At 42.1% G+C, this 11,872-nt stretch overlaps 1 pseudogene across 1 annotated transcript in view; it reads left to right on the top strand.

The window, feature by feature from the left end:
* The first annotated feature begins 4,718 nt into the window (after positions 1–4,718).
* Positions 4,719–11,872, top strand: part of LOC308617979 (14-3-3 protein eta-like) — a 29,928-nt pseudogene continuing 22,774 nt past the window's right edge. The window contains exon 1 of the transcript in view: positions 4,719–4,809. The product of the transcript in view is annotated as a 14-3-3 protein eta-like (transcript). The remainder of the gene's footprint in view (positions 4,810–11,872) is intronic.

The raw sequence follows: 11,872 nt of genomic DNA, 5'->3' as shown, positions 1-11,872 counted from the left end.
GTCCCTCCGGGAGTCATGTATTGGAGCCCTAATGTGATGATATTTGGAGATGGGGCCTTTGGGAGATAACTGGTTTGGAAGATGTCATGCAGGTGGTGCCCTCATGATGGGATTCATGCTCTCATAAGAAGAGAGGGTTTTTCTCTCCACCAAGTGAAGGCACAACAAGAGGGTAGCCGTCTGTAAGGCAGGAAAAGAGAACTCACCAGAGTCTGATTGTGCTGGCACCCTGACCTGAGACTTCCATCCTCCAGAGCTGTGAAAGATAGATTTTTCCTGTTTGAGCCACCCAGTCTGTAGTGTTTGTTGTGGCAGCCCAAGTAGACTAAGATACCCACCTACCTTCTGGCCATGTGCTTTGTTGTTCCTCTTGTACACGCCATCCCTCTACTTCAAATGTCCTGATCCTCTGGGAAAAACCCACTCATTCTTCAAGATTCAGTTCAAATGCCACATTCTCTGGGAAGTTTTCTAAACCTCCCAGGAAAGGTTAAATGCTCCTGCTACCATGCTACCATCGGTTCTGTATTACAGTGGGCGGAGTTCTTGTCACCCAGTGCTGTAAGGACAACTCATATATTGGGTTTTTTTCTACTTGTCACAATTCTTTAAATCTCAGGGTCTGTACAGTAAACAGTGTGGAGCTAGTAGTCCAGGCAAGATGCAATGGAGGCCTGAATCATGCTAAAGAAGAAGCAACAAATAGAAGGAACTCATGCAAGGGAGGTTGGGGAAGACGCTCACCTTTTAATCTCATCCAAACATCCTTTCTCTTTCTACTAATTTAACTGTCACCTGGCTACTTACCCCACCCCTCCACTGATATGCTTATAAATGACCTCCTACTTGCCTTTTTAGCTTTTACCCTCCTAGATCTCTCTACTTCATTTGACACTATTAAACCCAGCTTCCTTGACAATGTCCTTTCCCTTGATTTCCAGTACACTGCGGATCCTGGCTTTCCTCCTCTGCCATCATTCTGGCCTCCTTTTACTTTGACACTTAAGGGTTTCCCCAGTATTTAAAAGTTCTTGGGCTTCCCTGGTGGCACAGTGGTTGAGAGTCCGCCTGCCGATGCAGGGGACACGGGTTCTTGCCCCGGTCTGGGAAGATCCCACGTGCCGCGGAGCGGCTGGGCCCGTGAGACATGGCCACTGAGCCTGCGCACCCGGAGCCTGTGCTCCACAATGGGAGAGGCCACAGCAGTGAGAGGCCCACGTACCGCAAAAAAAAAAAAAAAAAGAAAGAGGACAGGGCTAATACGTAGTATACTGTCATGATCAACTGGGTGGTTGGTGGTGCCATTTACTGCCATAAAGGAGTATTGAGTGAAGAACAGGTGGTGGAGGGAAAACTGTGGCTTTGGTTTGGACACATTACATTTGAGCACCTCTGTGGCATCCAAACGGCTATATACCAAATTGGCTATATACCCGTGTCCCCTGCATCGGCAGGTGGATTCTTAACCGCTGCGCCACCAGGGAAGCCCCTCAAACTTTTCTTTTAGTAAGGTAAGAGAAACACTTATACTATGACTCAGTGTACACATATGTTTTCATAACTGAAACCACACTTGCCTTTACTGTGTGTGATGTTATCTGTTCTATTTCATTTTTAATTGTCAGCCCATATTGAATTGAAAGCACCAGTCTACCTCTCATTTTGCTACTTCCTACACATACATGATACTTGAGCAACACCAAGCTGAGTGAATGAATGAATGAATGAGTGACCCTTCAGAGATATACGAGATTTTAAAGGTGCTGAAAAACCTAAGAAGTTGGAAAGTGGAAATAAATAATTAAGACTTGCCATGTAGACTAAATAAATGTAAAATTCACAGTCAGGCCGTGCATCAGTTATCTTTAGCCATGTAACAAAATCATCGCAAAGGTTAGTGGCTCAAAACAACATGAATTATTATTTCTCACTAATCTGTGAGTTGGCCGGGTGGTTCTTCTGCTGGCTTCACCTGGACTCACTCACACAGCTGCATTCAGCTGGGGATTCAGTTGAAATAAAAGGTCTAAGATGACTTCTCTAAATTTGTAGTGACTGGTTGACTCTTGGTTGTGGTGCCTCAATTCTTCTCCATGTGGCCTCTCACCTTCCAGTAAGCTAGACTGGCTTCTGACATGGAAATTTTAGGGTAGCATCTAGGAGGGCAAAGGCAGAAGTTGCAAGACCTCTTGAAGACTGGACTCTGCATTACATACAGTGTCACTTTCCTCAAAGTCAATCACAAACACAGATTCAAGGAGTGGAAAGTACATTGTACCCAGGCTTCCCTGGTGGCTCAGTGGTTGAGAGTCCGCCTGCCGATGCAGGGCACATGGGTTCGTGCCCCGGTCCGGGAAGATCCCACATGCCACGGAGCGGCTGGGCCCGTGAGCCATGGCCGCTGAGCCTGCGCGTCCGGAGCCTGTGCTCCACAACGGGAGAGACCAAAACAGTGAGAGACCGGTGTACCGCAAAAAACAAACAAACAAACAAAAACATTGTACCCCAGGCTCCTTAGTAATTAACTTAGCAGTCCTCCTAGCCCTATTGCTCATCCCCTTTTGTACTCAGGTATCCTTCTTTTTTTCCTTTTGTCCTTTCCACTGTGGCATCTATAATCCAAGAATGAAGAGCATCGAGTATGTTCTTGAATATGAAGTTCTTGAATATGAACAGACACAGAGAAGTAGAAAGGCAAGGAAACTTCTTTAAACCAAACAAACAACCATCAATTGAAATTCAGTTTAGCAAGGAAGTTTTGATGTTGGAAATTTGACACCTTTAATTGGGGGAGTACATATCTGACTTCAGATACTGTGTTTGGTTTATATTCACCTGGAGAAGAGTTAGGCCTGGAGCACTGAGGCCAAACTTCTTTGGAAGTATTCAATCTTTTTAAAATTTTTTTAATTTATTTTTTTGTGTGTATTCACATTTTATTTATTTATTTATTTATTTATTTTTATTGGAGTATAGTTGCTTTACAATGTTGTGTTAGTTTCTACTGTACAGCAAAGTGAATTTGCATATATACATCCATATATATGTATACGTATACATATATCCCCTCCTTTTTAGATTTCTTTCCCATTTAGGTCACCTCAGAGCATTGAGTAGGGTTCCCTGTGCTATACAGTAGGTTCTCATTAGTTATCTATTTTATACGTAGTATCAAGAGTATATATATATGTCAATCCTCATCTCCCAATTCATCCCACCCCCCCTTCTCCCTTGGTATCCATACATCTGTTCTCTATGTCTGTGTCTCTATTTCTGCTTTGCAAATAAGATCATAAATGCTGGAGAGGGTGTGGAGAAAAGGGAACCCTCTTGCAGTGTTGGTGGGAATGTAAATTGATACAGCCACTGTGGAGAACAGGGTGGAGGTTCCTTATAAAACTAAAAATAGAACTACCATATGACCCAGCAATCCCACTACTGGGCTTATACCCAGAGAAAGCCATAATTCAAAAAGACACATGCACCCCAATGTTCATTGCAGCACTATTTATAATAGCCAGGACTTGGAAGCAACCTAAATGTCCATCAACAGAGGAATAGACGAAGAAGATGTGGTATATATATGCAATGGAATATTATTCAGCCATAAAAAGGAACAAAATTGGGTCATTTGTAGAGATGTGGATGGACATAGAGACTGTCTTATAGAGTGAAGTAAGCCAGAAAGAGAAAGACAAATATCATGTATTAACGTGTATATGTGGAATCTAAAAAAATAGTATAGATGCAAGTCTTCACTCCTGATTTCTCCTTCCTCATTAGACTTCCCTCACTCAGAATGTCCCACCTGATACTGTTAAATGTCCACAAGATCAGTAATTGAGCTCACTTCTTGTCTTTTAACCTGTCTTAGGTTGGCCTCCAATAAAAGCTGTACCTACAAATACAGGCAAGGAAAGTTTCTGCACAGCCTGATGAAGCCAGCATATACTAATTTTGCCTACAGCTGTGACAAAAAGAACATACATCTCTGAGAACAGGGCAAAAGCAAAATGTCTATGTTTGCCAAGTACCTTCACAGTGATCACAGATTATTTAACAATCTGTTTCAATCAAAGTCTGTCTCAGTTTCTGAAAATGCTAGATTCTCTGTCACAGAATCGTATCAGAGATGCCCAGTTGTGGATGTCCGGTTCAATACTGATTTTTCCCTTTAAATTAGTTCCACTGCCAACTCAACCAGTTGAAATGCTAAACGCTCAATAAAATATGCGTTTTCCTTTTATTTAAGCAATGCATAAAGAAGCAATTTAAGAATCTAATAGAAGTTTGAGTCAGAGAGCCTTTATGAATCTAGTTTTTATTTATTTGATAAATACTTGTCTATTATTTATTTACAAAATAGTATAGAGTAAGCATCGATTCTGTGCCAGGCACTGTTCCAAGTGTTACAAACAGTGAGCGAAACAAAATTCCTGCCCTCTTAGGACTGACATCCTTTGAGAAAGACAGTGCGGAAGATACAAACATCAATCAGTCTCTTAGATTCCGGTTGTCAGGCACTTTCAGGGACCAGCTGGAAAACGGCAACTGCGGTCAGAGCAAACAAAATATGCTTCGAGACTGCAGAAGAAGCTCTGATTTCTTCCAAGAGGCAGAACCAGAAAAAGGTTCAAGCCTTTAAACTGGGCTTGAAGAATGGATAAGACCCACACCTTCAAATGAGGTGGGAAAGGCTTCCGAGAGAAGAGAAGAGCATGAGCAAAGATGCAGGGTTAGAGAGCTGGCCCATGATTCCATGTGGCCAGCAGTTGGTTCCAAGAAAGAAAATAGTAGAAAACAAGAAAGGTAAGTGGTGGTCCAGAGCCAAACACAACGTTTGAGGCCTTGAAGACGCAAAAGGAAATGATTCTCCACCCTCCATGAAACAGATCATTTAAAACAATACAAAGGGACTTCCCTGGTGGTGCAGTGGTTAAGAATCCACCTGCCAATGTAGGGGGACACGGGTTCGAGCCTTGGTCTGGGAAGATCCCACTAAGCAACTAAGTCCATGAGCCACAATTACTCAGCCTGCGCTCTAGAGCCCACGAACCACAACTACTGAAGTCCGTGTGCCTAGAGCCTGTGCTCCGCAACAAGAAAAGCCACCACGATGAGACGCCCTCGCACTGCAACAAAGAGTAGCCCCTGCTTGCCGCAACTGGAGAAAGCCTGAGTGCAGCAACGAAGATCCAACACAGCCATAAATAGATAAATAAATAGATACATAGATAGATAGATAGATAGATAAATAACAATACAAAGATGAAAATTTACACTTTTCCCCTCAAAATTCTGATTTTTCCCATGAAGGCTTCTGTATTAAAGAACCTGACTCTACTTTTTTTTTTTTTTTTTTGCCATACGCGGGCCTCTCACTGTTGTGGCCTCTCCCGTTGCGGAGCACAGGCTCTGGACGCGCAGGCTCAGCGGCCATGCTCACGGGCCCAGCTGCTCTGCGGCATGTGGGATCTTCCCGGACCGGGGCACGAACCCGTGTCCCCTGCATCGGCAGGCGGACTCTCAACCACTGCGCCACCAGGGAAGCCCCTGACTCTACTTTTGATGCTTGATTACAGACATCTTTTAAGTTTCACTCCATCCCTCATCCCTTCTGCCCCCAATCTGGGCAAGCTAAGAAAGCCCACATATTCATTCCTTTGGCACCAGTGGGACGATTCAAACCACGCAGGAACCCTCATCCTGACCCCACCTCCTAACTGCCATAAAGACTCCAGGACTCTTTTCCCTGCTCTCTGAGTCATTTCAGACCTGCCTGGGAGCTTAGTAATATGTTTTTCATATACTTTGCATGTGTGTGTGTGGCATCATCAGTCTTGACATCAAGCCAAATTTTGGATGGGGCCCATCCTGTATCTATGGAGTATCTACAATAACTATTTTGATGATCTTTTATAAAGGTAATTCAAGGCCTCTGCTCTGTTCTGCCCATTCGGAGACACAGCAATTTGAGGACAGATCAAAGAAGGTCTTAGGCTCTAATGTCACTGGAATTTTAAAACTGTTTTCTCTGTAGCTATAGGTTCCACATTTCTTACAGTTAGGTGAAATACTTGAATATTATGCCTACTCTAAATACACAATAGACACTTAATGGAAGAATATCTCAGCAATAGTTGTTGTGATGCCAGTGGATCTTTTGATAGCATAAAAGTAAATGTAAAAACTATACAGTAGAGATATGCACTTCACCTAAAATGATTAATAGTGAGAATTTTAGCAAATCTTAATTTTTTCAGTAACTGTTTATCAAGCATTTAACACTTGCAGTGCACTGTGTTTGTCCCTGAGGATGCAGAAACAGGTTTTTTGGGGTTTTTTTTTCCTGTAGTTACTTTATATGCAGACCTAAGACATGCATTCAAACACGTGTACCTCAGGTGGTTAATTTGCCTAACCAAAGTTGAAATGAATAGATGAATGATGAAAATGAATTAATTGTCACTTAGCCCATAATGAGTCACTCATAACCAAGCCATTCGGGGGGGGCAGGGAATTAAGCTCTATTGTGGAATGCATTTCATGTACAAGTTCTTCCTTGCAGAAAACAAACTGCATTGAAAAAAATTTCTAAAAGCTGATGATTTCAGATGATGAATAGCATTTTTCTAAACTACCAAATAAAAGCTATTATGAGGCTACTAACATGATTCTCATCATTAAATAGATTTGACTGTCATACTCAGAGTATTTTATCATTGATGGTATGTTACATCTTTTTGAGAATTTCCTAGTTCTGTGGAATGAACTAACATCATCTTTTAAAATATGAAATACTTTAAAAATTATTTTCTAATACTGCAATCTGGAAAATAAAGTGCTATCATTTATAAACATATTGTCAAAGAATGGTTCTCAATTACTATTAGAAAGAAGGGACAAAATCAAGCTGGACAAAGGAATAGGAAGAATGCAGGAATTAATCAAGATATCAGATGTATTCCTATATATGCTCCTGGGATAATTTAAGGAAGTTTTCTCTCTGTGAATCCAAAGTTATTAAATCATTATCAAGAATGAAAATTACTAAAAGATTATGCTAATCTCAATTCCCAAATAAAAGATAAGCATTGAAAGAGAAGCCTAAATAATACCACCAGAATGTGTGGTGATACAAGAATATTTACTTCAGAATTGAAAGTTGAGTTGCTTAACTTAGCACTGATAAAAATTGATATTGTCAAATGGCTTATCAAGTTTCCATTGGAAGTGGCAAAAGCTGTCAAAACTGACTCAAGCCATTTGGTACATAGTAAAGACTGAACTGACATAGGGAAAGCATGGAATAACATGCCATTACCTCTTCCAAAGGCAATACTAATTCTAAACATGGAATAATTGCCACCCGTTTTATGACGAATCTCTTTCTAACGTGGACACATTGCTTAAAAAGAAGTGGTAATCCTTTGACAAAAGCTTCCTAAGTGTGGATGTGTCCTTCGCAAAGATGCCTTAAAGGAAAGAAGAAATTGAAAGAGAGCAAGAACTTAGATAAAATGAACCAAACTAGGCTGAAAATGTGTGTAAGCTTTTCTTACAGATATAAACTGTAACACTGAAGAAGCTACATTTCTTCAAATCATTTCAAATTCTTAAAGCCGAAAGTCCCTTTTAAGTCTGCTAAGAACTGTTTTCAACTTGTGTAAAGGGACTCAAGGTCAAATATAAACAAACAAAGAGGGAACTCTGCTCCTGTGCTTTGGCCTTTAGGCAACAGTCACCTTGCAACCTCAAATTCATAAAATTGTCTTTCAGCAAATGTGCTAAGTGTTGACTATGCACAAGCCCCATCCCAGATATTTGAAACACATCTGGAGAACAGAATGACCAAGATCTCTGAACCAACAAGCTTTATCACTTGGATTTCTGCAACAGCCTTCCCACTCTCAGCAATGACTATTTCAGTCTCCTCAACTACCACACCCCTCTTCCTCTCACTGGAGCAGGTTACCTCACCTCTTAACCCTCAAAACAATCGGAAGCCATGCAATATAAACTCCCTCAACTTCCTGGTACCAAGTCTGCTCCTGGACCCTTCTGCTTCTCCCTGCCTGTTACGAAACCCACCACTTTCAAACTTCCTAGAATCTTGGGCTACTGATTTCCCTCTTTATCCTGTGTCCTAAATAACTCTCTCTCTCTTCACTGAATCCTTACTATGAGTATTTATGTTTGATCTAAACTAGAACTCCCTGTTTCAAATGTGTGTGTGCGGCTTCCCTGGTGGCGCAGTGGTTGAGAGTCTGCCTGCCGATGCAGGGGACACGGGTTCGTGCCCTGGTCTGGGAGGATCCCACATGCTGCGGAGTGGCTGGGCCCGTGAACCATAGCCGCTGAGCCTGCGCGTCCGGAGCTCCGCACCGGGAGAGGCCACAACAGTGAGAGGCCCACGTACCGCAAAAAAAAAAAAAAGTGTGTGTGCATGCACACACACAGACACACACATGCATACACACCAAGATCCCAACTTACCTTCAGCCACTGCCCTACCTTCTCCCAAAGCCAAAGTTCTGTAAGAAGGTACAAAATTCTTACTTTTCAGCTTCCTTATTCCACCAGTCCACTCATTCCAATACATGCATTACCCTCTCCACATCACTAAGATGATTTTTGATAAGATCTTCGATGACTTTTATGCTACTAAGGCTAATTAACAGTTTTCAATTGTCATCTTACTCAGCAGTATTAGACATGTTTACTGCCTTGAAATCCTCTCTTCCCTTGGCGTCTGTCACATGATGTCACATCTTCTAATTTACCTCCTCCTACCTCTCAGCCACTCTTCCAATTTTGCTTTCCTTTCTTACTTGCTCTTTAAATACAGGAGATCCTTGGAACCCAGTCTGAAGCCCTTATTCTCCTCATACACTTTTCTCTCCACCCAGTCCAACTCACTCATTGCCACAGTTTCAAATGCTATCACTATAATGAAGAAAGTATAGTTCTACCCTGATGGCTCTACGAACTTACAGAACTGTATTTCCCATTGCCAACTTGGTATAGCCTTTTGGATGCCACAGAGGTGCTCAAATGTAATGTGTCCAAACCAAAGCCACAGTTTTCCCTCCACAACCTGTTCTTCACTCAATACTCATTTATGGCAGTAAATGGCACCACCAACCACCCAGTTGATCATGACAGTATACTACGTATTAGCCCTGTCCTGTTCTTTTTTTTTTTTTTTTGCGGTATGCGGGCCTCTCACTGTTGTGGTCTCTCCCGTTGCGGAGCACAGGCTCCGGACGCGCAGGCTCAGTGGCCATGTCTCACGGGCCCATCCGCTCCGCGGCATGTGCGATCTTCCCGGACTGGGGCACGAACCTGTGTCCCCTGCATCGGCAGGCGGACTCTCAACCACTGCGCCACCAGGGAAGCCCTAGCCCTGTCCTTTTAATCCTACCTCTTAATGATTGCAAATGTGTTCATATCTGTCCACCTTCCTTGTCGCAAGTTTAGTCCAAGTCACCATTATCTTCCTCCTGAAGCTTCTTATTTCTGGAGAACTTGTCTCCCTCCAATCCTTTCTTCATATTGCAACTAATCACTTTTCTTTTAAAATACAAATTTCTTTAAGACATTGTCCTATATAAACCCATCAATAGCTTCGCATTACTTTTAGGATAAAGACAGATGTCTTAATCTGGCCTGTAAGACCCATCAGGATCTGACCCTTAACTGCCTTCCTCTCCCTTCTTGCACTACCTTCTCCCTTGCTGACCTCCCTCTGGCCAGAGAGAAGACTATGTGCCCTTGGAGCCTTTGCACATGCTGTTGCTTCCATGTGTAGCTCTCTGTCCACACCTCCTTACCTCTCTTATTCTTAATTAGGTTTCAGCAGAAATCTTACTTCTTGTACAACCTTCAGCAATTGACCTAACCTCTTTTCTTCACTTTTATTATCTGTAAAGTGAGGTAGCTATGAAGATAAGGAGAGTTAATACAAGTAAAACAGTTACAATAGTGCCTGGAATACACTAAATGCTTAAATGATGCTAACATCATTATTTTTATTATTGTTGTTACCATTGCCATAATTATCTTGCTTTTCAAAGACCTTCTCTGATTCCCCATACTACATCAATTCCTCTCAGTATATGCTCTGTTAGCACCCCAAACTCTTCCTTCACTAGATTTAACTCACCTATGATTAATTGAATACTTGTATAATCCCCTACAAAACTCCAAGTTCCATGAGGGCAAATACCACATTGTTTTGTTAATCACTGTATATAGGCAAGTCCAGTGCATGTCTGGCACAGAGTACATTCATAATATGCTATAATGCTAAATGAATGAATGAATGACACTCCATTAATTTATTTTTTGTCTCAAACTTCTTAGAGCACACACAGCCTATTGCTCTAATTGACTTAACCCTCTTGGGTAGCACCAGAAGAAGTAATCTGTCTCCTTGGGTCCTGTGAATTGAATTGCCCCCTAAAAAGAAATGTTAAAGTCTAAACCCTGGTACCTGTGAATGTGAATTGATTTGAAAATATAATCTTTGCAGATATAATCAAATTTAAGATGAGATCATTAGAGTGGTCCCTAATCCAATACGACTGGTGTCCTTAGAAAAGGGAAAATTGGACACACACAGACACACACACACACACACAACAGGAGAATACTATGTGAAGACAGAAACATATAGGGAAAATGACCATGTGAAGACAGAGGCAGAAATTAGAGTTATGTTGCTATAAGCCGAAGTCTCCTGGGGCTACCCAAAGCTGGAAGAGGCAAGGAAGCATCCTCCCCTAGAGACTTCAGAGGGAGCGTAGCCTTGCCAATACTTTGACTTCTGGCCTCTTGGAACTGTGAAAAAATAAACTTATGTTGTTTTAAGCCACCCAGTTTGTAGTACTTTCTTATTGCAGCCCTAGGAAACGAACGCAGGTCTTTTCAAAAAAAAAAAAAAAGTAATTTAGAGGCAGATAAACTGAGACCTTGGGCAACTGGACAGAAATCAGAATCATCTCTAGCCCTCAGTGATCTTTCTTGACTTTTTGCCCCATTATACATGAGACTCACTGATAAATGAGCCAGCTATGGAGCCTTCCAGGTCCTGCACCTGGCTCACCAAGCAATCAGAGCTTTCCATACAGGGCAACAGCCCTGGTGGCTCCTTGGATAATGTTCAATCAATGGAGAAAGTTAGACTGACTCTAAAAAGGCCTTTTTTTTTTTTCAGTACGTGGGCCTCTCACTGCTGTGGCCTCTCCCGTTTCGGAGCACAGGCTCCGGACGCGCAGGCTCAGCGGCCATGGCTCACGGGCCCAGCCGCTCCGTGGCATGCGGGATCTTCCCGGACCGGGGCACGAACCCGTGCCCCCTGCATTGGCAGGCACACTCTCAACCACTGCACCACCAGGGAAGCCCAAAAAGCCATTTTTAGTAGGATATTTTGGCTGTTGTTTGCTCCCTAGCTGAAAAAGAAATGTCTCTTTATAATGCATTCAATACAGCTGATTATAGAATAACTAATTCAATATTAAACAGCATTCTTTCTTTCTGCAAGTCGTGATGAGTCGGAAAATGCTTAAAAGTCCAGCTCAGAGAATGGTGTGTTTTCACCTGTGTTTCTTAAAGCATGCAGCAATAATATACATTTAGTCAACTGGTGGAAAGAAAGTACTTGTCCTGTCGGCTTTTGCATGCTTCGTGATTACAGAACTGCCAACATTATGATTCTTGCCATTTCACATGACTGCTTGACAACTGCTTACCCATTTGCATGTTTCAGTGATTTTCCAACAGTGTAATTGGGAGGCTTTATAATTACACAAAAGTAGAAGGCTAGAGAAGTCTGTGGATGCTGTCTATATTATTTTGAATTATTGTAGCT

Source organism: Mesoplodon bidens (genome assembly GCF_964165515.1).
Source record: "Mesoplodon bidens genome assembly, chromosome: 5".
In the NCBI taxonomy this organism is placed as follows: Eukaryota; Metazoa; Chordata; class Mammalia; order Artiodactyla; family Ziphiidae; genus Mesoplodon; species Mesoplodon bidens.
This window is presented reverse-complemented; position numbering and strand designations above follow the sequence as displayed.